Here is a 27,492-nt window from a genome sequence, read left to right on the forward strand (position 1 = left end):
GCTCAAACCGGGCCCAGTTTAGTAAATTGGCCATAATTTCCTCAATATTTATCGGAATTGGGCTTATAATATATCGTTGGAAAGCTCTTGTCAAGCCCCATCCAACTACACTACTATTGGACCCCTATAATGGACCAACCAAATTGGATTGGCTGTTTTCTTAAAATAAGTTTTCAAAAACAGAGAGAAGAGAAAAGAAATTAAAACTATCCGCAACACTAGACTTTCCACACTTTCGCTTCATTCGATTATGACTCGACGTGAAAGGTACTCATCAGTGGGTTTGGTTTTGGGGAGACACAAATGGGTGTCTACAGAAGCCCCCACTTTGACTAAGTTTGGAGAAACGCGAGTTTTGAAAACAAAAGTCAAAGTATCGATAGGGACGGAGAATGATTCAGAACGTTCTGCGATTCTAAACCACTCTGGTAACGCCGATACCTGCAAAACTAGTGTTAGTTAAACAGATAAAAGAGTTAAGAAACGCGTATCTTGCACCGTCGAGCACACGTCTCTGAAAGTAACCGATTTGTTGCCGCTTTACTGTTGTTTTGATGACCTCCTGCAAGCTAGAGAACGCCATCCCGCTTGAAAACTGCTACGCCCGTAACTGCTTCCAAATTAGAAGATTGCTTCGCCTGAAACTATCCTCCTCCGCTATGATAGTATTCCACATCCAAGGGAATACCATCGAAGATTATTTCTCTTGAAACAATCTCCATCCGCATTGATAATATTCCACATCCAAGGGAATACTATCGAAGATTATTCCTCTTGAAACAATCTTAAGTTGCTTTTTGACAACTTTCCACCATCTATGGAACCCCATCTTGCTGTTTGTTTTGACGATCTTCCGCAATCTAGGGAACGCCGTCGATCAATGTTGCTAGATCTTGAGCCTTTTCTTGACAACCTTTCCAATCATAGCAAAAGTCGTCAAAGACTGCCTCATCATGAACCACTCTTCTCATATCTTGGTGACAACCTCCACAATCATAGCGAACGCCGTCGAAGACCGCCCATCTCGTGCTATCTTCTCAAATCTTGGGTGACAACTTCCACAATCTTAGCGAATTCCTTCGAAGACCGCCCATCTCGTGCTATCTTCTCAAATCATGGGTGACAACCTCCACAATATTAGCGAATGCCGTCTTGCTATTTCGATGTTCACTCGTCTCTGAACAAAGAGCTTCCTTTTTTTTGTTATGTCCACGCATCTCTGAACAATAGAGCTTGAAAATAGGAGATCTTTGATGATATGTCCACGCGTCTCTGAACAAAAGAGCTTCGATACTTGAACGTTTGTTGCGATAATATTCTGAAGAAGAAATTTCCGAAAACCAACGTTTGTCGATCTCTAAAGCTCGCCTGAACTTTGCTTCCGCTAAAACCAGTATGTCGGTGTCTCCGTGATGAGCCAATTCTTAGGCGCTTTAAGCTAAGTGAGACGATCTTTCGTCAGGTCGATCACTTATTTGCGGTTCTAATCAAATCGACTACTCAATCATGTTAAATTGCTTATAGGGGCTAACTGGCGTACCAAGGAACCCGAAATTGCTGTATGAGGTCGAAATCACCTTTCAGAGAGGCTTCGAGCTCTGTCGCTGCTGAGATATCTCTGGCGCCAAGAATTGGAGTAGGGTCCTCCCTATTCTGCTGCACCTGGATTTATTTTGACTATAGAACTTTGCCAATCTTTTTAATTATCTTAGGGTTGACCTAAGGTTTAGCATTTCTTGACTCATCGACTTGAAACGACTCAAGGTATAAACTTGACTCTTTGTGATTGACTGACTCGAGGTTGAATCGACTCAAACTGTTTGTGTTAGACTCAAATCAAAGTGAAATGACACGTGTGACTCACGACCCGTGTGTGGATAGTGTTGACCCAAAAAAGCAAAAAAATTCCGTCATTTTTGTGGAGGGTACCGACTTTCTCCCGAAAAAGAAAGACGCGAAAAGCGAATCGAAGTGTTTGAAGGTGCATGTTGAATAAGCTTAGTCAAATGTCATTTGATACTATCTCTCAAGGTGCAAGGATTAATCCATCCTAGGCTATCTCAATGGTTGACTCAATTATGAAAGTATTTGGGTAACTTAGGCACGGAGGCTAAGCACTTCGTACTTCGTGATGCAATGATGAGTGATGAGTGATTTTGACGAAGCATGCTTCAGCGTTAAGATTTCATGACAAAGGGTTCCTAAGGGAAGTATATTTGGTCATGTATCTGTGCAGTGTGTGATAGTGACACTAAAGCTAGGCCGCAAGAGCTAAGTGTGTGGGAAAATATTATTTTTAGAAGAGTCAAATGATGGTGACTCTTAGGCTAGGTAAGCTAATGATGTAGGGATCAAACCCCCAAGTCTATCTCTAAGTGAATAGGGATGAGCATTGGAGATCCCTTGATATGATCATGGTGTAAGTGTGTGAATATGAATGCATTTTTATTACGGCCGCACCTCGATGGGAGGTTGCCTACGTATCCGTTAGGAATCAGGACAAACGTAGCTCTAGCCGAACCTCGCACAAGTGTGTATACCTCAAAAGGTCTTTTTAAGGGTTGTAACATGGTTAGGCTAAAGGCTGAAAAAGAAGGGGATAAAGGCTCAAGACCCTAGATAAGCCCCCAAGGTGTGGAACCTCGCTTTTGAATCTTTGTATTTCTATGCTTGAGTTTCTACTCTTTTTTAGCTCTCTTTGCTTTAGCATTTTATTTATTTTTATAAGTGTGGGCAATCCCGGTCATGCGGTCTATCACTCACTTGGCATTCATGTTTCTCAGGCACGATACCGAGCACTCGATAAGAGACGTAATATGAGACGTGTTCATATCAAAGATATTTTCATATCAAAGACATTGGAACACTTGCCCTTTTTTACACTTTTATTTATATTTGCTTTTATTTTTATTTTGATCTTTTGAAACCACTCAAGCTTTTTTTAGAATTGCATAAGTTGCACACCATCCCATCCCAAGGTTAGGTAGATGTAGGTTGAAAAAAAGAAAGGTCTATCGTTAGACGAGGCTCAATGTGGTTTATGAAGAAAGGATTGTAAATTTTAAAGGTGAAAGGAGATATGATGTGGCTACAAGGGGTGCCTCAAATCATTGGTATACCTTGTGCTTGATTCAACATGGATTTTTTTTTTTTTTTTGATGCAATGCAATGCGATGATCATATATAAGGAAATAAATGCTCATTTTATTAAAAAAGAAAATATATAATGATCCTACAAAATAAATCTAAGGAGAATATAAAGGTTCCTATGCTAGACTTATTAGGGAAAAGGGTAAATAAAAAAAGAAATAGAAAAAAGAGGTCACGAAATCTTGTCGTTGAAGCTCGCCTCTTGTCTTGTATTGTTTCCTTTATCATCACTCGCTCTTCTTGTTAACCGGAGGCATGGGAAGCTTGTTATTATCAATCAAATGTTGGATAGCCTCCTTTAGCTTCCAACAGCTCTCAGTAGTATGACCCCTACCTTGATGGTACTTGCAGTGTTCGTCTGGATTCCAACTAGGCAATCTCTTTTCAGGTGCGGGATCTTGAATAGGTCCAATGGGAGTAATGAGTCCTTTGGCATGGAGTCGATCGAAGGCAGTATCGTAGCTCATCCCAATGGGGGTGAAGTCTTTCCTTAGTTGCTTCTTAGATCCTTGGTTATCTATGGCTAAAACTTCACTGAGATCAAAGGTACTAACATTGTTACTAGAGTGGGCGTTTTTGGAAGAAGAAGGATTGTCGTTCTTCTTTCCTTTCCAGCGACCGTGGTTAGTATTGTTAGTAGTTTTTTGCTTTGCGAGGTCATCTTTGATTTCAATTCCGATGTCATAAACGGCCTTGAATGTATTCAAATTGTGTTGATATTTTAAATGCTTCAAATACTTCTCTTGGAGATTCTTGATAAACATCCTCACAGACTCCTTTTCGGTGGGGACCTCAATCATCTTAGCGGAAGTTTCCCTCCACTTATTAAAGAAAGAAGTAAAGCCTTCATTCTCTTTTTGTCTTAGCATCTCAAGTTGTCTATGGTCTGTTTCAACTTGAATATTGCACTTGTACCTATCAACGAAAGCGTTTACTATCGATTCCCAGGTAGAGGTTTTCTCCTTGTCAAGAGAGAAGTACCATTGTTGGCAAACGGTTTCAAGAGATAGTGAGAACTGAAAGGGAAAAACCTTCTTATCGATACCCTTAATGTTCATTATAGTTTCAAAAGCTCTTAGATGAATTTAAGGATTATCTGTTGCCTTGAATTTAGGGATGTCAGTGGCGTTGAACTTATGTGGAAGAAGTTCCTTGTCCAGCGAGACCCCTTGTGAACTCATGCCCTTAAATTTATAGTCGCTAGATAGCTTGCTTAGTCTCTCTTGCATGAGGCTCATTTGTTGTTGCTTCACGGGATCATCGATCTTGAGTGTGAGTAGCTTCAATGTCTCAGTCACGTTAGTCAATTGACTCCTAAGTTCATTAACTTCCTCTTGATTTGTCATTATCTTCTTAGCCTTCCTCTTTTGACGAATCGGTTTATCAAAAAGTGAAACTTGAATAAAGAGATTGTCCTTGATTAATCGCCCTTCTCTCCTCGACCAAGTACTGTGGAAAAGGAAATTGGGGATATTTATTGTTAAGTTTTTAACTCAAACTCTATTCAACATGCAATGGAAGGAGGATGTGAAGAAAGATTGGAATAGAATGTGAAGGAAAATGATGTAGATGGAGGGGTATGAAGAATTAGGAATAGGGTGTACCCCCCAACTCAAATGACGGAAAAGACCGACTCATGCATGAACCTAAGACATGTCCATGGTAACATGTATACTCAAAGTGTGTGCTAAGACTAGTGAGTGTAGGTGACATGTTAAGACTCGTGTCATGACCATGTGGCTAGACTATGTGACTAGACTCAAGAAAAGACTAAGTTAAAACTTCACGTAAATGCATTAAACTTGACAGACTGTGGTATTTTAGTCATAACTTTTTATCTGTGACTCTGATTTGTATGAAACCAACGCCAAATTAAAGATAAAACTCGGGGCTACAGATCCACAGGTTGTAAAACTCGTAGTATTTCCAAGAACTCCGGCTATGACCAAAACAATTTTACGTTTGTGCAGTATACGGGAATAAAAATCCGGGTTGACTTAAAGGAACTATGACTCGATTTTATATTTATTTATTAGCTCAAATTAATTAATTAATTAATAAAACAAAGTCCTTTAGTCATTAATTAGTTTATTTAGTCTTAACACAAGTCAAACAAACGGTTAGGAAAAATCACATAGAGTATGCACAACAAATAATGCACAGTTAGTCAAGTAGGCACAATATGATGCAATGAGTTTGCAACCTGACCATGGCTCTAGTTCTCTAAAGTTCAGGATATGGTTTAGTCAATAGAGGGTCCATGGTTAATTGTCCAGATGCACCGCGCGGAAGCCTAACCGTGAAGGGTTGGCGCGAGTGGATGGGACACCGCGAGTTTAGAAAAACTCGCTTCCATGGTTTGGTGAATTCAACATCTCGGATGTACCCTTTGTTGCACGGAGCGTTCAATCGGGTAGATGGAGCATGAATTCCCAGAGGGTTATGTCCATATGTAGAACACATATGGGTTTCAGAAAAGTGAGAAAAAATTCAATCAGGAAGTAGGATCGAGCAAACAATACGAAAAACCGGTCGAAATTAGAACGCATATTTCTGGCTCGGTATTGGGGGAAATTGGCGCCAGCAATCAGAGACTGGCGCCAGCTTTTAACTGTAGCGCCTGGCGCCAATACTGGCGTCTGGCGCTACGACTAAAATGCTGGCGCCAAGCTCTGGCCCCTGACGCTACTTCCCACATGCCTCACCAGCTTTCTGTGCTCGATAAAATTTTCCAGTTTCGTGCGGTGTTATTTCGGTCCTAGTTGTGAAAGATATTTCTCAAATTTCCTACGTGTAAAATCCTATGTTTTTAACTCATTACGGATGGTCTTTCCAATGAGATCTTTTTTATGCATATGACAATAATGTTAATCAAAATTACGCACATGAAATACTTAGAACGTTTCGAGTCTCATCCACTCATTCTAAATCATTGCCGAAACAAATTCAGGAATTAAAATAGAAATCCTCCCTAGTGGAGTCGCCAAAAACTGTAGGGAATAGATTCAAGCGTTAACCCCTAGCTTGAACCCCACTGTGATCATACACTAAAGTACGGTGGCGTCCAAAAGGGAAGAAGATAGAGCAAAAGAGTCGCCAACAAGTTTTAGGAACTTGTAAACCGTTAACGAGGTGAAGGTTACACCCCTTAACGATCCAAGAGATCGTTAACTCCATAAGGTCTAGAACCAAATAAGGGTTCGGGGATGAAGGTACAAATCCAACCTAAAATAGACTGAACCTGCCCTAATAATAGGCCTCTACTTTATTCTGATCGTATTCATGTGCGCTTTCTAATTAACATGCAATCAATAGGATTAACCCTAAACCTGTTTATCTGTAACACCCCGTATTTTTGAACCACTATTTTGTGTGCATTTTAACTTATTAAACCTAAATTCTAGTTTGAAACTCTATTTTTCTAAATTAAAATGCTAATAATTTAATTATTAAAATCGTTATTTGATTTAAGTGTCATCCCAAGCTTTTAAGACCCTAATTATAATATTTTGAAAAAATGTTTGAAAGGTATTATGTTGTATATTTGAGTTTTAATCATTTCAAACTGTATTTGACTTGTCTGAATTGAGATTAGCTTTAAAGGGTGATTCCTTAAGTTTAAGTGTCAATTCAGATATTTAACCTATTAAAATTGATACAGGTCATCATGGGTGATTCCTTGACTACAGTGTCAATTCTATATGTATAAAATGATTTTAGGGTTTTTAAGACGTTTTACGTTCAATTGTATCAATATCGATAAGTAAAGTGGTATTGGGTGTTTCCGTCAACTCGTTTATCGAATTGATATTGTTTATAAACTATTCTTTATTTTATATTTATAAAACTCATTACAATGTCCTTTAATGATTTAGGTCATTATAAATGAATAATATTATTGGTTTCGCATTTCGTCTTTTATGTTGCTCTTTGGTACATATGACCTATAAATAAATATTTTTTTGTATTGTGATTTAAATTGTTATTTTCATTATTATTATTGAGATATCAATAATATAATCTATATTGTTGTTTTTGAACGCGTTTTAAAAATGCCTTCCATTACTTTCCTTTCCTAGTTTAGTTTCGGGTCAACTAGCATTTATATATTGATCGAGTTTTTCCTCAAAGCTTTCATGACTATATATATTAAGATAGACTTGTTTATTAGCTTCCTTAAACCCATTCTTAAGCTAAAGTAATCATTTAATCAAGCCCAACGAAAAGCCTTGAACCTAGTTATTATGGGGCTTGTTGGTGCGCTTCTTTTGAGCCCATTTTACGATGATGTACATAGAAGCTTTGAGGGATATTTGGCTGATCATTTTACCCTAAGTAACCTCCTCTAATCAATGGTAATAACACCTAATTATGGCTGCCCAACTAGGTAATTAACCCCACATGAACAACCTGACTCAGGGATGTCTACTTTCGGGAAATGTTCGGAATAAAGAACTTCTCCTTCTCTTTCTCTTATAACGTACAAAACAAGGCTAACTTTCATCAGTTTTTCTCCACCCAAAAGATGCAGCAACTCACTCCTCTTCTCCCCATATTTTTCGTGGGATTCAAGGTGGGAATCAAGGGGAAATCAAAGACTAACATAATGCCATAAACTCTGCAAAAGTCGTGCTCCATTTCCCCTATAAAAACAACACGGAAACGAAGCAAGGCACAAGGCTACTTGGGAGGGTGTTGTTCGTATTGGTTGCTGTTGTTTGTGCTTAATAGTGCTGTCCTTTCTTCTTGTTTTGGTAGCTTATACATCAAGGTAACTAGCCTTTCTTCCCTTAGGTTAGAAATGCTAGGTTTTAGAGTTGAATTGATAGGTAGAAATCATGTTAGGGTTAGATTGATTTGTTGATTTTCGTTCTTGATATGTATGTCAGAATTTCGTGTACAATTAAGGTGATTTTGGGTGTTTGAATCATATTTTTTTATGCTTGAATTATCTTACAATCAATCCTTAATATGTGTATGATATTTTGTTATGATTATATTATGTTTGTGATGATTTTTGGGGTACTTAAAACTGATTATGTAATCTGATTATGTGCGTATAAGTCTGCAGTGTATGTGGTGGTTATTGGTCATGAATGAGTCATGAATTCAATGATTTTATTTCTTATTGTTGTATAGGATTGTTTTACGATCGATTTGATATATTATGGGTAAAATTTGGAGGTGTTTAAGGCCACCAAACAATTTAAATTGTGAGCCAATGTAGTGCTGCCAGTGCTGTGTTTGGACGTGTGAGTAGCAGTATTTTAGGGCATGATAAACTCTTGCTATTGAGGTTAATTGAATATATATCTTCTAGATTATCATGTTAGGATTATTATAAGTTTATACCATAGCGAAATTCCATGTTTATATGCAAAATTCTATCTTTTTATGAGCATGTATATTCTAAACTCTTGGATTGCTGACAACATGTTTAGTATATCTTCTTAGGTCTTAAATTAATTATCTTGATTGATTTTATTACCTAATTTGAATTAGCATCATGTTAGGATATTCCCTAAATTGATATAGCATGATTTTATATAATTTAAGATAGTTTAAAGTGCGTAAATTAGTGCAACATAGTTGCTGCCCCTAATCTGCTAGGCGTGTGAAGGATGGTGATTTTCAATTGTGTATTCCTTGATTTCTAAACCATGTTTAATATGGCCTATTGTGTTTTTAGAGTGTGTACTAAAATGGGCTAAGCTTAGTTTCATGTTTAAGGTGGGTTTTTGGGTGATTTGGTGTAATTGGTACTACTGTACATTAGTGTAGGGGCTGCTGTAAATATGATTTTAATTTGGCATGTTCTCTTTTGAATTTTAAGTCCGGAATGGTTTTATATGATGCCTAATGAGTGTATGTATATGCCTTAATTTTTATTTTGCATTTTAAGCATGTTTGGTTGGGTTTTTATGATGACTTTCGGAGTTACTTGTTGCTGTCCTGTTTTGGTTGTTTTATGAAATTCTAGTTTTGATTTGTTGTTTAATAAAATGAATTTATGGGATTTTTATTATAACTATTATATGTTAGTTGAATTTATATGTTAATAAGTGATGTGTGAATTTTTGGGTATTATAAACCCCTAAAGTGAAATATTTCTATGTGTGTTTGAATATGTGTGGGTTGTAATTGTATTGTCGACGTCGTAATGCTTTAGAGATGGATAACACTGTCTTTAGCATCACTTCGCCAAGAGTTGTGAATGCACTTAATTGTTGAATTTCGATAATTAATTATATTCCCAAACTCAGACGATACCTTTTGTGTTTTATTAAGTTGAAGTGTGTTTTGAAAGGGAGTTTCAATTGAATTTAAGAAATATGATTTTCTTATGCAGTTTGAATTGAGTGTAAGACCATTTTTGGCTTCTTTGCAGATTTCTGAGTGAAATATATTGTATTATCTATTTTAAGTGATTTTTGAATTGTGTGTGGGGCCATAGTCGGGTGTGAGGCCGAGTTGCTTCCCGATGGTTAATGAACATGCTAACTACCTGGATTGCGAGTCTTAGGTAGCTCAACCTGGGTTAATTGTTGTCGTCCGGGGGTGTGTAAGACCTTATAGGCATCTACCCATAACCGGGAGTTGGCCAATCTTAGACACGGTCTCTGCGAGATGACCGGGGGTTCGTCCTGACAAACCTTAGGAAGTGGATTGCAAGGCCACTAGCGTTCCCTCCATGCCAGTTCTACTATTTTGAAGGTTTTGGGTTTGAAATATTTATATTATTAAATTATTACTTATTTGAAGTCTATATATTATTATGATTGAAATTGAGTGATTTAATATTGATATTTCTGTTTTAAGTTTATTTTGAAATATTTCATTGTTTGTATGGTTTGATGGTTTTAAGTGATTTCATTTGAGTTTTCAAGTTGATTGTGGTTATGGTTTCTTTCTGTTAATTTAAGTCTAAGATCTTCTATTTCTGATTTGAGGGAGAACTGCTAGTTGCTCCCCACTGATTGTGGAACGTTGTTATAATTTGCAGGTTTCATTTGTTAATTTGATATCTGTGACGAGGGGATGAGGATTAAGAGTTTAGAACCTAACTTTTAGGCTTGTATGCCTTTGTTGTTAGTTTACTGTTTAATTACTTTGAATTTAGTCCAGTTTGGCCGATAAGGGTTGTTCTGCCCTTGGTTTTTTTAATGTAATTGATTTGTCCATGTTAAAGTTGTTTGCTATTTTCTTTTGTTCACATAGTTTGCTCTTAGCTTAAACAACTTAATTTGGTTGTGTGAATGAGTTAAATTTGTCCTTTGGACATAGGTTAAGCTTGACTTTGCCAATCGAAGTTAAGTAGCCTCCCGTTCAAGCGTAATTCCGCTAACGCTTCCAGTTCCAAAAGGACGGGGTGTTACATTATCTATGTTGGTTGAATATAATGCACAAACAAATCTATTATTGGCGATCACTTGAAATATAATCACAATTAACCCTAACAAGATTATTAATTATCTTATTAAGCGCGATTACAAGTATAGATTCCCTTTAAACATGCATAAAAAGACGTGATCAAGCAATAAAGAATAAATAATATCAAGCAACATAATAAATAATCAATATCATGAATAATAATTATAATAAATAAAATAATCATCATCAAAATAATAATAATAATAATAATAATAATAATAATAATAATAATAATAATAATAATAATAATAATAATAACAATAATAATATTCATAATAACAATCATAATCATGTTCATGTTAATATTAAAGCATAATAATAGTAGCAAGATCCTAGGCATGATACTAACAAGATTAATAACAAACTCTAGCATGTCACTAAACAATAAAAATCAAATCTTTAACCCTAACATGATACTAACAATCATAAATATTAGGAAGAACATAGGAAGCATCGCAACAATCATATTTGATATTAAAATTACCCTAGACATGATACTAGGAATATCATAACAATATAAACATGACTTCTACATCATAATATCAATAAATCAATTAAAGTAATTACTTTGATGCCTCGTACCTCTTTCTAATAACAAAATACACACGTTAGTAACTTCAAGGAAAATAATAAACAAAACAATTAAATTAAATAATTGAAAGAGAGATTTGGGACCAAACCCTCAGAAATTAAACCTTTCACGTCTAGGGCGAAGGCAACTTCGAATATGACTAGGTGTTTCTAGATCTTGTGAATGCGGAATTTTGTATGTAAAAACAAGGTTTGAATTAAGGAAAGAGAGAGAGATGGGAGAATTAGAAAACTGAGTGTAGATGAATGATCGTGAGAATCGGTGAATGTAGATGATTGAAAACGGAGTTTTTAATACGTTAATTATAGAGAAAATCAGCCAAAAAAAGATAAAATATCAAAACAGAGCACTTGGCGCACGCAAAACGAAGTTGGCGCACGCAAAACAGAGCTGGCGCCAGCACCAGCTTATTGGCGCCAGGCGCCAATGGCTAGCACCAAGCGCCAATGGCTGGCGCCAAGCCTGATTCCAGGCACCAATGCCTGGAGTCAAGCGTCAGGCCTGTTTTTAACGCGTTTTCGAAAATCAGATAAGTTTGCCGTACTGGAGGATAAAATCGTATCTTTTCCTCGAAAATGCTTTTTGATTTTAATTAAAACTCTGAAAAGTCAACAAAAGTCAATTTATCAATGCTAATTGAATTAGGAATGAAAAGAACCTTCTAGAAGAATCTAGAAGACTAAAACCATTCCTAATTGCATTAGGAATGATAAATCATAGGAAAAATACACTTTAATAATCCCAACTATGGGCGATTTACCTACAATAATCCCAACTATTGTTTATTCTACAATAATCCCAACTATTAGGTCAGTTTTCCTCCAGCAGTCCCAAACCGGTCAACAAAAGTCAACAACCTATTATTGTAGGTTGTTTGACACGTGTCAGTGTGTGAGTGGCTCCAAAAAAAAAAATTCTGGCAGCAACCCTAACCACCACCTCCACCTCCTGCCGCCCAACCACCACCTTCAGCCCTAACCACCACCTCCACCTCCTGCCGCCCAACACTAAAACACCACCTTCTCCAGCCACCCAAGCCGAAAACGACTCCCACGACCTCCATTCGCACCCCCGAAACCCCCAGCCACACCCCCGAAACCCCCAGCCGCTCCCACGAAACCGGCCAAACCACCCAAATCGCACCAGCCGCACCCCTGAAACCCCTAGTCGCACCCCCGAAACCCTTAGCCGCACCCACGACCCCCAGCCGCACCACCGAAACCCCCTGTCGCACCACTGTAACCCTCAGCCGCACCCACGACCCCCAACAGCACCCACGACCCCCAGCCGCACCACCGAAACCCCCATCCGCACCCACGACCCCCAGCCGCACCCACGACCCCCAGCCGCACCCCCGAAACCGGCCAAACCACCCAAATCGCACCAGCAGCACCCCTTCCTCCCTTCTCTCACCACCGAAACCGACGAATTTAGAAAGGGTGATCTGGGTTGGTGGTTGCGGCGGAGGAGAGAGAATCCAACGGTGGTGTTGGTGCACATCTGGGTTGGTGGTTGCGGGCTTGCGGCGAGTATGGACGGGGCTGAGGAAGGGGACGGTGTCCCGGTGGTCGGATTTGGGAATGAAGGGGTGGCTGTGGTGGCTGAAGGGAGGAGGGATGGTTGGGCTGTTTTTGTTTTTTTTTTAAAAAAAAAAATTATTAAGCCAATCATGTGTTGACATGTGGCATTTAAAAAACAAAAAAAAAAGTTTACCTTTTCAGAAGGTAACCGGTTTTTGGGACTGCTAGAGGAAAACTGACCTAATAGTTGGGATTATTGTAGAATAAACGATAGTTGGGATTATTGTAGATAAATCGCCCATAGTTGGGATTATTAAAGTGTATTTTTCCTAAATCATATTAGGCCCTCCCCTAGATCATTGGGCTGCATATAAGGCTCAAACCGGGCCTAGTTTAGTAAATTGGCCATAATTTCCTCAATATTCATTGGAATTGGGCTTATAATATATCGTTGGAAAGCTTTTGTCAAGCCCCATCCAACGACACTACTATTGGACCCCTATCATGGACCAACCAAACTGGATTGGTTGTTTTCTTAAAATAAGTTTTCAAAAACAGAGAGAAGAGAAAAGAAATTAAAACTATCCGCAACACTAGACTTTCCACACTTTCGCTTCATTCGATTATGACTCGACGTGAAAGGTACTCATCACTGGGTTTTGTTTTGGGGAGACACAAATGGGTGTCTACATCTAGCATTGATAATTAACAACAATAAATTACCCCTTCATATTATTTAAGGATCCCCATAAACCCTAAAAATAAAACTACTCACACATAATAGAAACTAAACTAATCAAAGCAATAAAGTAAGACATAATTAAAGGAATAGAAGAAATAACTAAGATTAAGAGAGGAGAAATAGTTACCAAACAAATCAAGAATTAAGAATGGATTAAGAACAAAGGTTTAAGAGGGAGAGAATCTAAGAAAACAATTAAGAGAGTAAAGAAAGAGTAAAAGCGAAGAAGAAGAGAGAGAGCGTTAAAATCGTATTACGGAGGAGTATTTATACTTCGTACAAATCCTAAATTAAAACAAACTAAAACGACGCTAATCGTCTCCTAATAAATACACGCGCCCGATCGGGCGAGGCACCGCCAGATCGGGCGCGCCTTTTTGCTCTTCAATACGCTTCTCGCGCCCGGCCGGGCGCGTCACCGGGCGCCGACCTTAGCTTCTCCCGCCCGGCCGGGCGCGCCTCCTGGCGCCAGCCTCTTTGGCCGGGCGGCTCTCTTGGGGCACTAATTAGACTATGATTGGGCTCCAATTCTTCAGGCCAATCTGGGTTTCCTCTTTCGGTCTTGAATACTCGGTCCAAATGCCCCGGTATCACCTATACCGAGCCCTTAATCATCGGTTCGATGGCTCTAACCGGCCCTGGGCTATAAAATCTGGTCGTACTTCTCCAATGCTCGAGATTGCTCCAAAATATCTCGGGAAAATACTCCAAAAGTGTAAATCCCTACAAAAGTCAATCGAATCTACGAAAACACTAGAAAACACCAATTAGTAATAAAAGTGGCTCTAAAGAGCCAAAAACACTACCAATTATGACCAAGGGACGGGGGTAAAATACTATATAAAATATACACATCAAACTCCCCCAAGCCAAACCTTTGCTTGTCCCTAAGCAAAGATCTCATCAATGAATCAATAAATATGCTTCACCCTAAAAAGTAAAAATCAAGCACAAACGATCCAGGGTAAATCAAATTAACATGCTTCAAAGTCAACCAATCAAATCCATCTAATTACCAATCTTCCCTAACAATTGTCAAACAGAGCAAACCATAAGAGCATATAGAATTCAAGACTAGAGCTCACGCACTCGACTCTCATTTTTGTGGCGAGTAAAAGATGTACTCGATCGCTCTCCATCCAACCCCTTTATGTGAACAATGCCCTCCCAGCTCACACTCTCATGTGTATAAAACAATGAACGCTCAACCTACTAGTCGACTCGAAATATGTCAAATCATAACTTGCATTGATAAACAACACTTTCACATACATACAATTCTATGCACAAAGGTTGGAAGGTCTTTAAAGCTTGTAATGTAAGGCTAGGGTAAAGGGTAGGAATCATTTGGGGAAATGTGAGAGAAAAGCTATGCTTAAGGGAGCAAATACTAATAAAGCCCATGATCAAAATAAATAATGATCAACATCTCCTACATAACCAACTCTAATATCAACCCAATATACTCCAATCATAATAAATAATCCCAACACTTACAATTTCACTCATAAGATATAATAATGAAGAAGTAGAGTGAATAAACAAACTTTATTTTCCAAACTTGAATTTTTCATTGAAGCTCTTATTTTTCCTTTTGATCAACCTCCAACAAGAACATTTGAACATTGAACATTTTTTTCTTTTGAAGTTCACTTATTTTTTTACATTTTTTTTTCTTGAACTTCTCTCTTTTTTTTTCATAACATCATGCTTTATTTTTTTCAAGAAAATATAACTCTCAAACTCATCAAAAATAAACATGATCAAAAACAAAACTACTTCTCAAAAACCCACCCAATTTGTGCAAATAATAAGCACACTACAAACTCCCTCACCTCACTCACTAATAGCTCCCCCAAGCCAAACTTGGGACTAGTAACCAATGGGGCAAAATAGGCTTGTAATGTGGCTAATAAACAACAAAAAAGTCAAGGCAACAACATGGGTACCAAGAAGGGAACAAATGTATCTACAATCATCTGGAGGCTACCTAAAAGAACAAATGTCTTCGTCCTCCACAAAGTGCATAATAATGAATCATATAAACATTACTTATAGTTGCAAACCAATACTCAAATTCATTGACATACCAGGAACTATGGAACTATCACACATTCCTAACCAAATCAACTAGTCAAGCACTATATTCACAAGTAGTTGGACAAAATTAACGCATGTTAAGGTTTCAGGTAAATCAAACTTCAAATCATGATCAACTAATCCACAATTCTTATCATCAAAAACCAGGAATCAAAACAATTTTTCTCAAGTAAGGGGCACAAGGAAGCATAATTTACAATTCATTGGAACGTATTTTTGGATTTTTTTTTTATTTTTCATATATAAGAAAGCAATAAAACTAACCTAGAAAGCAATAAATCTAGCCTAATAAAACACACCAAAAATAAAAGAAAAAGAGAAAAAGAAATATACTAAATCCAAAATCTCTCCTAAGCCAGAATCAGACAATGTCCTCATTGGCTCGGGAACTAGCCCAGCATAGCTAGTCCTGATCATCCTCATCCATGGAGCCGAAACCTGCACCTCCACTGCCACCTGCACCAGAAGAACTACCACCAAAATAATTAGCATAAAAACTCCCCCCGCCGGCCCCCCGAAAGGAATGTCCTAGCCGTACCCATGGAAGGAAGAATAGTCAGTATAAATACCATGGGCAGAGGGATCCCTATCGTATCCCTGGGGTGGAGGCTAAAACCAATCAGGGTGAATAGCGTCGTCGGGAATGTTGCCCCGACGAGCATAATCATCGTACATAGGGTAGAGAGCTATACCCTGGTTCCTCTCTAGGTACCCTAACCTCTGGTCTATGGAGCCTACCATCCTCCTAAGGTCAGTATGGGAATGCTCGATACGTCCTAAGGCCTGACCTATACTCTGAAGGTCCCAAACTGGGTCAGAGGCAACATGAGGGACGGAGTGAGACATGCGAGGCGGAGAGAATGCCACCTCAGGCTGAGGCTGAGGCTGGGATGGTGGAACTGGTGGTGGTGGTGCTTCCCCCCTAGCGTTGGCAACTAAGTATCATATGTGTAAGATGGTTGCCCTGGGGGAAAGGCAGTCAAGTCAGGACTGGGTAGGGGAAAGATGGGCAAAGGGTTCTCGCTTCCAGTCCTAATACACCAAAAAGGTGTCTGCTCGCTATCCGATCGTACCCACCCCAACTCCTCAAAATACCTAGCAGTCATATAGGTATCTGGTCCACAGTTGGTCAGTTGGTGGGGTCCATCCACTACAAAACCGGCCTTTTTCACTGCTATCCGAGTGATAAGGCCTCCTAAACAGATGGGGGTGCGAGATGTGGTGTTGGCCGTGGCATGCCTACTCAAATGGTGAATAATAAACCTACCTATGTTCAATTTCCCGAACCCATACACATAGTGTCCTATGACAGCTAGTTCGTTAGTTTGGGCATTATGGGGCTCGTTCCTACCTAAAAAACACAAACCCGCAAATCTTTGCCAGATTTTTGGGACAGGGTGGTGAATAGGTTTGGTACTAGCATGTTGGGGGTTGGGGGTCGGGAGTAGGCAAACCAGTCAAAGCATGATAAATGTCACCCATTTTATAGTCCGCATGCCATTGGTGAGGTAACTCAGAATTTAATTCAAATAATTTACAAAATTCTACAAAAGTTAAACTAATATTCCTATTGTTCAACCTAAAAATTAAATTCGGCCCATTTCTACTACTAACAACTTGTAAAGAAGACAATAATTCACAAGTAAGTTCTCGAAATGTAGGATAGTGCATATCAACAAATTTTCTCATGCCAATGTCATTTAAAAATCGTTTTACAAAATCATACAAACCAAATGGTTCTAAAGTAGGGCGGTGTAACCACCGAGAAAGAATTACCTCACGCCCGATTAAGTGTTCTAGCCGCTCCTTTTGCTCTCGGCTAGCAATACGGATCGTCGGCCAGTACGGGAGTTGCAAATCCGGGTCGTATTCCTCCTTCGAACTGGAGCTCCTACCGAAAATAGACCTAGCCCTCTTTGAAGCCATGGTAGAAAATGGGTATGAAAATTTATTTGAATAAAATATGAAATTTTTTTTTATGGAAATGAGGATGAAGAGGGGATTACAAAAATGTAAAAAGTTTTGAATTTGGGTGAGAAATAAAGAAGAAATCTTAGAGAGAAGGTAGAGAGATTTTGAGTTTTAGAGAGAGAAAGTAATGGAGGAAAGAAGAAAGGAAGGAAGAAAGAAGAAAAGAGAGAAGAAAATGAGGCGGACGAACGCGCGCCCGGTCGGGAGGTAGGTCGCCCGGTCGGACAATCTGATTCCCCGATTTTCCTCAACACTCGCGCCCGGTCGGGCAATTTAACGCTCAAAATCTGATGGTCACTCGCGCCCGATCGGGCGGCATTCGCCCGGTCGGGCGATCTGATGAGATAATTTTCGCCTCTTCTCGCGCCCGGTCGGGCGAGATTCGCCTGATCTAGCAGACAATTTAGTCCGTATACGACGAGTTTCGCGCCCGGTCGGGCACCCATCGCCCGGTCGGGCGAAATTACTTGATTTTGAAGCCTTGCTCTCGCGCCCGATCGGGCGAGCTTCGCCCGGTCGGGCCCGAGGCTAAATTGTCGAATTTTTATTTTCTTCTTTTCTCCAAAATTTGGCTAACTCTTTTCCTTCAAACCTGTACAAACACTCATAAAACTCATTAAATTCCCTCATCTCTCCTCTCATAAGAAAAAGGAAAGAGAAACTAGTCTAAAAAGCATTAAATATACGGGTTGCCTCCCGCAAAACGCTGGTTTATCTAGGTCCCGCACGACCTTCTTACCAAGTATAATAACTAGGACCCTTGGCCTAACGCTTGATCGGGTGGTTTCTCACCCGGTCTAGCGGTGTTTCGGCTGCGACGCGGCTTCTTGACATGCCCTGTGGGACGCCAATTCACCTTATCTGGTGGATCCTCCTTGACTTGGACTGGGAGGTCTTCAATGCTACGCACTAAAGATCCTTCTTTGATCGAGGGTTGCCTTAAATTGTCATTGCATTCAACACTTGCAACTCGATCTGGCGGAACACTTGCCGTAGGCTCAAATCGCACAACTTGCTTGATCGGTTCCACCTTTTCATCCTCGAAACCAAGACCATTAGTGTAAAGTGCTCTTTCTATTGCATCGACTTCCCTCTGCCATTTGTCTATCTCATCTGAAAGGGATGCAACATAAGATACCGCCTACAAGGGATATTTTTCAAGAGCTTGGGGCTTGTTAGAATAGTTCTCAACCACATTAACGCTAAAACATTTCTCCTCAGTCATGGAGCTTTTAGGGGCATTATTAAGATTAAAAATAACTTTATCATTCCCTACTGATAGTGTTAACTTACCACTTCTCACATCGATGATTGCTCCTGCAGTGTTAAGGAACGGTCTACCCAAAATAATTGGGGTTTGCACATCCTCAGCCATATCAAGAACAACAAAATCAACAGGTATATAAAATTTACCTACTCTAACGGGGACATCCTCTAAAACGCCTAAGGGGTATTTAAAAGAACGGTCGGTCATTTGTAGAGTAATATTAGTAGCTTTTAATTTACCCATATTTAGTTTGGAACACACAAATAATGGCATGACACTAACGCTAGCTCCCAAATCACACAATGCATTATCAATCATTATATTGCCTATATAACAAGGGATAGAAAAACTACCCGGATCTTTTAATTTAGGTGGAGACTTATTTTGAAGTACGGCACTACACTCTACAGTGAAAGTTACTGTCTCTACCTCACTAATAGACCTTTTCCTTGTCAATATTTCTTTCATAAACTTTGCATATGAAGGAATTTATGTGATTAATTCAGTGAAGGGAACTGTTACCTTCAAATCTTTTACCATCTCTAGGAACTTACCAAACTGCTTATCCAAGTTTGTCTTCAATTGACGATTGGGGAATGGAAGTTTGATAATTAGCTTTGGAGCATTGTTGCTCTTGTCTGGAGTAGCCACCTTCTCTAGAGTCGTACCCTGCAATGTAGAATTAGATATGTTAGTATTATCCTTTAGCCCTGCAGGGCTATTAACTACATTATTTGGTTTAACGGAATCAAGATTAGCATTATTTAATAAAACAGGTTCATCAACTCTGGGCATAGAGGGCCCTTCATAGTTTGAACCACTCCTTAGAGTAATTGCATATGCTTGATCCGTAGGCCTGGTCGGCTGTGGCGGTAGAGCTCCCTGTTGGCGGGCTTGTAGAGTAGCGGAAAGTTGCGCAATTTGATTATCTACAATTTTATTGTGTGCTAGAAGTTGATCAATTGTCGCATCTCTACTCTCCATGTGCTTTTGCATATTAACCAACATTGCTCTAATTTCCACCAGAGTGGGGTCAGAAGATGAGAAGGGTTGTTGTGGTTGGTTCTTCTGGCCAGCATTGGGATGATAATATTTCTGTTGTTGTTGCTGTGGCGCCTGTGGTTCTTGTGGTGGTGGATTTTGAACATTAGTACTCCGATAGGAAAGGTACGGATGATTCCGATACCCAGGATTGTAGGTGTTGGAGTATGGGTTATTCTGCCTATAAGCTTGAAAGGCATTAACTTGCTCCACGGAACTCCTGCAATCTTGTTACCAATGACCTATAATACCACAATTTTCACAGAAAGCCTCATTAGAATTATTATTAATTGCAGAAACATTAGCTACATTGGCAGTGCTAAGATTATCTAATTTTTGGCATATAGAGGTCAGTTGAGCTTGCAAAAAGGATACAGAGTCAACACTATGTTTCCCCTTGTTAGCAAATCCTCTAGGATTCCCATATTGGGAATTGTGTATCGCCATATCTTCAATAACCTGACCTGCATCATCAACATTAAGATTCATAAATCTCCCACTACCTGCATAATCTAAAATTATTCTAGAGGAATTTCCAATGCCATTATAAAAGGCTTGGATTAACTGCCATTGTGCTAAATTATGGTGAGGGCATTCTCTTTGTAGGTCCTTGAACCTCTCCCAAGCCTCATATAAAGATTCATCGGCTTCTTGGGCAAAGTTCTGAATCGCACTCCGTAGTACGGTTGTTCTCTCTGCAGGATAATACTTGTTATAAAAATTCAAAACCAGAGTTTGCCAGTCAGTTATACCAAGTGCAGTTCTATTTAAGCCATTAAACCACAATTTAGGTTTTCCAGTTAAAGAGAAGGGAAAGAGAATCTCCCTGATTTGGTCTTGAGTGACCCCGACTTGCCTGATGGTATTGCAATATTGACAATAGTCGGCAATGTGAAGATTCGGGTCTTCACCCTTAGCTCCACTGAATTGCTTCCTCTCTATCATCGTTATAAATTGAGGTTTAATTTCGAATTGAACCCCATCAAGAGCCGGAGTAGGGGTGAGATGTGGAAAATCTGTAAGCTTTGGTTGTGAGTAATCACTAAGCTTCTTTGGAGCCGTCATTTCTGATTCTGGATCTGATGATACCTCTGAATCGCTAGAACCAGTTGGAGGGTCTCGGTGATTATTGTTATTATCACCAGAATCCGCTAGGATTTGCTTGTAGAGATTATTCTGTCTATGAAAAGATCGTTCGATCTCAGGATCGAATGGGATGTACCCTGATCTGGAACACCTGGGCATAAACAAAAAAAAACTAGAAGCAAATATGAGATTTGCCTCATAGAACTAATGTTCTCTAAGACAAAAAGAAAATAACCTAGACTACAAAAATAATCAGAAATAAAAATAGAACTGTTTCCCCGGCAACGGCGCCAAATTTTGACAGGGTAAAGTCGTATCCCCTAATCAAAAGTAAATACCTAAGTCCTCTAACCAAAGTAGATAGGGAAGTAGGGTCGAATCCATAGAGAAACGGATCTTTCTATTCCTAATTAACTATTATAATCTAGATTATGAAGTAACCAATATTTATATTTGAATAAAAAACTAAACTACGGAGATCAAGAATAAGGGGAAAATAATATATAAAAGGATCTAGGGCATAGGTTCACCAATAAATAATACTCCAGGGTAAAACATAATAATCAATCATTGACATTGCATAAATAACATGATTAACAGGCTCTCGTAATTTATTAATCAACATAGATCTAACATGCTCTCGCAATTTACTAGATCTAAGTTCCTATTGAAAATAGCCTTTAATATCAAATTAACATCTGCACGATTCATCAATTCAATATTGCTATACTTTTACAAGCCATAATTGTAAAGCGTTAAAAACAATTCAATAAGAAATTATCATGCAATATCAAAAATCAATAATAGTCAATCATCAATGCATCAATTAACCAGATCATAAAGGGCTTTCGCTACGTATTACAATAACAGAATTAATCTACCGGTATTAAATCTCATCTCTCGAATCTTGACTTAACCATTTATAAATTAATCTGCCTATTGAAACTAAACCTAAACATCAATTCTCATCTGTCGAATCTCGAATCAATATTGTCAAACTCATGCATAAAAAATCAGGCCTAATCTAGTCACAGAGCATTAAATAAATCAATAGGAAATTAATCTAGCATTGATAATTAACAACAATAAATTACCCCTTCATATTATTTAAGGATCCCCATAAACCCTAGAAATAAAACTACTCACACATAATAGAAACTAAACTAATCAAAGCAATAAAGACATAATTAAAGGAATAGAATAAATAACTAAGATTAAGAGAGGAGAAATAGTTACCAAACAAATCTGGAATTAAGAATGGATTAAGAACAAAGGTTTAAGAGGGAGAGAATCTAAGAAAACAATTAAGAGAGTAAAGAAAGAGTAAAAGCGAAGAAGAAGAGAGAGAGCGTTAAAATCGTATTACGGAGGAGTATTTATACTCCGTACAAATCCTAAATTAAAACAAACTAAAACGACGTTAATCGTCTCCTAATAAATACACGCGCCCGATCGGGCGAGGCACCGCCCGATCAGGCGTGCCTTTTTGCTCTTCAATACGCTTCTCGCGCCCGGCCGGGCGCGTCACCGGGCGCCGACCTTAGCTTCTCCCGCCCGGCCGGGCGCGCCTCCGGGCGCCAGTCTCTTTGGCCGGGCGGCTCTCTTGGGCCACTAATTGGACTACGATTGGGCTCCGATTCTTCAGGCCAATCTGGGTTTCTTCTTTCGGTCTTGAATACTCGGTCCAAATGCCGGTATCACCTATACCGAGCCCTTAATCAATGGTTCGATGGCTCTAACCGGCCCTGGGCTATAAAATCTGGTCGTGCTTCTCCAATGCTCGAGATTGCTCCAAAATATCTCGGGAAAATACTCCAAAAGTGTAAATCCCTACAAAATTCAACCGAATCTACGAAAACACTATAAAACACCAATTAGTAATAAAAGTGGCTCTAAAGAGCCAAAAACACTACTAATTATGACCAAGGGACGGGGGTAAAATACTATATAAAATAGACACATCAACCTTGAACTCGATCGACCAAGGACCCGAAAACACCTACAACCAAAAACAACACGAGGGGATTATCAAAAGATAAAATAAAATAAAATAAGATAAATAAAGTAAAATAAAATGCTAAAACTAAAGAAATAATATAATTAAATGAAATATAAAAAATAAAATAAAACAAACTAGAAACTAAAAGAAAATAAATAAAACGAGAGAAGTGGGAAATTATATTATTAACTAAAACTACAAAAATAAACTAAATACTAATAAAAATGCAAAAATACTCAAAATAGAGAACGAATAAGAAAAATAAGAAAATAAGCGAAATTAAGTATAAAACTAGGGAAAATATTAGAAACTAAATCGGAAAATAAAAATAAAAATACCCTAAAAGTGACATAAAAGTCACTTATCAAACTGTTACCTGCAGGTTCTTCACAACCTCTAAGAACTTACCGAATTGTTTATCAAACTTACTCTTCAATTGTCTATTAGGGAACGGTAGTTTGATAACTGGGCTATGCACATCTCCTCCCTTATCCTGAGATTTACCCTGCAAAGAAACATTAGAAGGGTTAGTATCTGTTTGTAGCCCTGCAAGGTTAGCAGGATTAGCATTTGGTATAAAGGAATCTGGATCAGGAACTGGTCCATCTTCCTTTGGCATAGGAGGTCCATCATAATGTGAACCACTCCTAAGAGTAATCGCATTGGCATGATCTGTGGGATGGATAGGTTGCGATGGTAGAGCTCCCTGCTGACGGGTTTGTAGGGTAGATGAAAGTTGTGCAATTTGATTATTCATAATTTTATTGTGGGCTAAAATAGAATCAATTTGCGCATCCCTACTCTCTATATGCTTTTGCATGTTAGTAAGCATTATTGCTCTAAGTTCTGTCATAGTAGGGTCAGAAGATGATGAGGGTTGTGCTTGGCTTTTCTGGCCAGAATTTGGATGGTAATAATTCTGCTGTGGTGGAGGTTGCTGTTGTGGTTGTTGTGGAGGTAGAGGGTTTTGTACATTGGTGCTCCGGTACGAAAGATATGGATGATTCCGGTAGCCAGGATTAAAAGAGTTGGAATATGGGTTATTTTGCCTATAGGTTTGGAAGGCATTAACTTGTTCCATGGAACTCCTACAATCTTGCTCCCAATGCCCTACAATTCCACAATTTTCACAAAAAGCTTCATTGTTAGCAACAGCAGAAACATTAGCTACAGGGTTAGGAGTAACAGTAAGATTATCTTATTTTTGACAAATAGATGTTAGTTGAGCTTGCAAAAAGGATACGGAATCGACATTATGTTTTCCTTTATTTGCAAACCCTCTCGGATTCCCATATTGGGAATTGTGTATTTCCATATCTTCGATAACCTGTCCGGCATCGTCCACATTTAAATTCATGAATCTCCCACTAGCTGCAGAATTTAGAACTGATCTAGATGAATTTCCAAGTCCATTGTAGAACGCTTGGATCAATTGCCATTGTGCTAGATTGTGGTGGGGGCATTCTCTCTGTAGATCCTTGAACCTCTCCCAAGCCTCATGTAGAGTTTCATTGGCCTCTTGAGCGAAGTTCTGAATAGCACTCCTTAGTACAGTTGTTCTCTCTGCAGGGTAATATTTATTATAGAAATTCAAGGCAAGAGTTTCCTAGTCAGTAATACCAAGTGCAGTTCTATTCAAACCATTAAACCATAATTTAGCTTTGCCACATAATGAAAAGGGAAAAAGAATCTCCCTGATTTGGTCCTGCGTGACCCCGGCTTGTCTAATGGTGTTACAATATTGGCAGAATTCTGCAATGTGAAGATTGGGGTCTTCACCCTTAGCTCCGTTAAATTGCTTCCTCTCTATCATAGTGATAAATTGGGGCTTAATTTCAAATTGTACTCCATCTAGAGCCGGAGTGGGAGTAAGGTGCGGGAAATTTGTGAGCTTCGGCAGCGAGTAGTCACTGAGCTTCTTTTGGGCCGTCATCTCTGATTCTGTATCTGAAGGAATTTATGCGTCACAAGAATCGGATGGAGGGTCTCTTCGATTATAGTCTTCCTCAGAACCCGCCAGGATTTGTCTATAAAGATTCCTTTGCCTATGGAACGAGCGCTCGATCTCAGGATTGAATGGAATGTAACCTGATCTGGAACACCTGGGCATAAAAAAGGAACTAAAAGACAAATATGAGAATTGCCTCAAAGAACTAACGTTTTCTGAGACAAAAGGAGATAATCTAGACTACAAAAATAATCAGAAAATAAAAATAAAAATAACCGTTTCCCCGGCAACGACGCCAAAATTTGACAGGCTCAAGTCGTATTCACCTAATCAAAAATAAAACCTAAATCCACTAACTATGTAGATAGGGAAGAAGGGTCGAACCACAGGGAAACAGGTCAATTTATTCCTAATTAATTAAAAGCAATCTAAATTATCAAGTAGCCAAATTTGTTGTAAAAGAGTAATTAAACTACTAAAGGTAAAAGTAGGAAGGGAATAAAAAGAGGATGTAAATCAATGAAGGGAAAACCTAGGGCATAGGTTTACTAATAAACAATATTCCAGGGCAAATCATAATAAGCAATCATCAAGCATCAATTAATCAGATTATAAAGGGCTTTCGCTACGTATTACAATCACAGAGTTAATTTACCGGTATTAAATCTCATCTCTCGAATCTCGACTTAACCATTTATAAATTAGTCCGCCTATTGAAACTAAGCCTAAACATCAATTCTCATCTGTCGAATCTCGAATTAATATTGCTAAACTCATACAATTAAATCTGGTCAAACCTAATTGCATAGGATTAAATCAATCAATAGGAAATTAATCAAGCATTGATAATCAACAATCAAAAATTTACCCATTCATGTTATTTATTAGATCCCCATAAACCCTAGAAATAAAACTACTCAAGCATAATTAAATCTAAACAACTCAAAATAATAAAACAAGACATCATGAAAGAATTAAAGAAAATAACTGAAATTAAAAGAGAATAAATTGTTACCAAAAGAAATCTGGATTAAGGAATGGAATTAAGAACAAAGTTGAGAGAATTTAAGAGAGAGAAAATATCCTAAGTAGAGAGAGAAATTCTAAAAAAGAAGGTAACCAAAATTACGTACAAAAATCGTACTTAAACATCCCTAAAACAAATCCTAATTGAAAACTAAAAATCTCGACAATCAGGTCCTCTAAAAACACGCACCCGATCGGGCCCGCCTTTTTCCCCTCGCTCTTCCTGGGCAGCCGCGCCCGATCAAGCTTACGCTCACCCGATCGGGCGCGCCTTCTTGCTGGTGCATCCTTGTGCGCGCCCGCCCGATCGGGCGCATACTTGCCCGATCGGGCCCGGCTTCTTCTTCGAGACTTGGACTTCGATTGGGCTCGATTCTTCGGCCCAATCTGGATTTCCTCTTCAGGTCTTAAATACTCGGTCCAAATGCCCCGGTATCATACACCGAGCCCTTAATCACTGGCTCTAACCGGTCCTGGGCTTCAAAGACGGTCGTGTCCTCCTAATGCTCTTAGTTGCTTCATGAAAAACCCGGAAAACGATCCAAATGTGCAATTTCCTACAAAATTCAAGCAAAACTACAAAAACACTAGAAAACACTAATTAGTAATAAAAGTGGCTCTAAAGAGCCAAAAACACTACTAATTATGACCAATGGACGGGGGTAAAACACTATATAAATTGGACATATCACTTGTCCAAACATATTAGGTAGGCACACTAGTGCAAAAGAAGCAAAGGTTTAAGAAGAGGTACAGATTCAAGATGAAGTTAAGATGCGAGAAGCAACTATATTATCTAGAGTGCTAAAATTCCATTGTCAAGTCCTGACGTAAAGCGAGAAGCCTCTAGAGAAGAAGTTCAACACATCACAACGGTGATTGCTCCTCCCCTTCCAACCATGGTTTAAGGTGCATGTATCACACTGGCGAAAAAAGCAAGTGTGTTGTTCCCCCGCTACGGATCTCTCCATCCATCCAAGGAAGAAGTCTTCTCTAACAACGTTAGATTGTGTTTAAGGTTTTGGTACCGTGTTGTAAGGAAAAAATTAAAAACTATAACCCAATAAGAGCCTTTTTTTTAACGTTTTACTGACATATTAACAAATTCAATGCTATCATAGATCATAGTGAGTGTAGTTTACCACTTCCATGGTATTGTCAAAACGGTCAATGATGACAATTTTTTTCTAAAACAAGCAGTAATTTTAATATCAAAACCTATGGCTACAAAGATTATCGAGTTTATAAGAAACAAAATTAAAGTCACAAATGCTGATCAAAACCTAGTATTTCGAGGAGGCTAGTTTCAATTTTTGAGTTGAGCGTGTTAGTTCTTACTCTTCAACACATGAATCAAACTCTGTCTCTTAAATTTTGTGGCAATATCTTTTTTAGGTATCTCTATAAGATTGTCAAATATATAAGGAACCACAACTTTACTTACATATAATACAATGTACTACCTCCGTTACATATTATTTGCAACGATTCGACATAAAGTAAAGAGAAAAAATGTCTAATCGTTGCAAATAATATGTAACGAATGTAGTTTTTAAAATTTTTAGGATCACCACTTTTCCCTCACATCAATTCCACACAATCAAAACTTAATAATAAAA

At 38.6% G+C, this 27,492-nt stretch overlaps 2 non-coding genes across 2 annotated transcripts; both read left to right on the top strand.

Moving 5' to 3' along the window:
* The first annotated feature begins 20,391 nt into the window (after nucleotides 1–20,391).
* Nucleotides 20,392–20,498, top strand: LOC145565228 (small nucleolar RNA R71). Its single transcript, XR_014094993.1, has one exon. It is a non-coding gene; the product is annotated as a small nucleolar RNA R71 (small nucleolar RNA).
* A 3,846-nt stretch (nucleotides 20,499–24,344) lies between these two features.
* On the top strand, nucleotides 24,345–24,451 carry LOC145566478 (small nucleolar RNA R71). Its single transcript, XR_014095430.1, has one exon. It is a non-coding gene; the product is annotated as a small nucleolar RNA R71 (small nucleolar RNA).
* Nucleotides 24,452–27,492: the final 3,041 nt, after the last annotated feature.

This window comes from Chenopodium album, chromosome 1 (assembly GCF_948465745.1).
Source record: "Chenopodium album chromosome 1, dcCheAlbu1.1, whole genome shotgun sequence".
NCBI classification, from domain to species: domain Eukaryota; kingdom Viridiplantae; phylum Streptophyta; class Magnoliopsida; order Caryophyllales; family Amaranthaceae; genus Chenopodium; species Chenopodium album.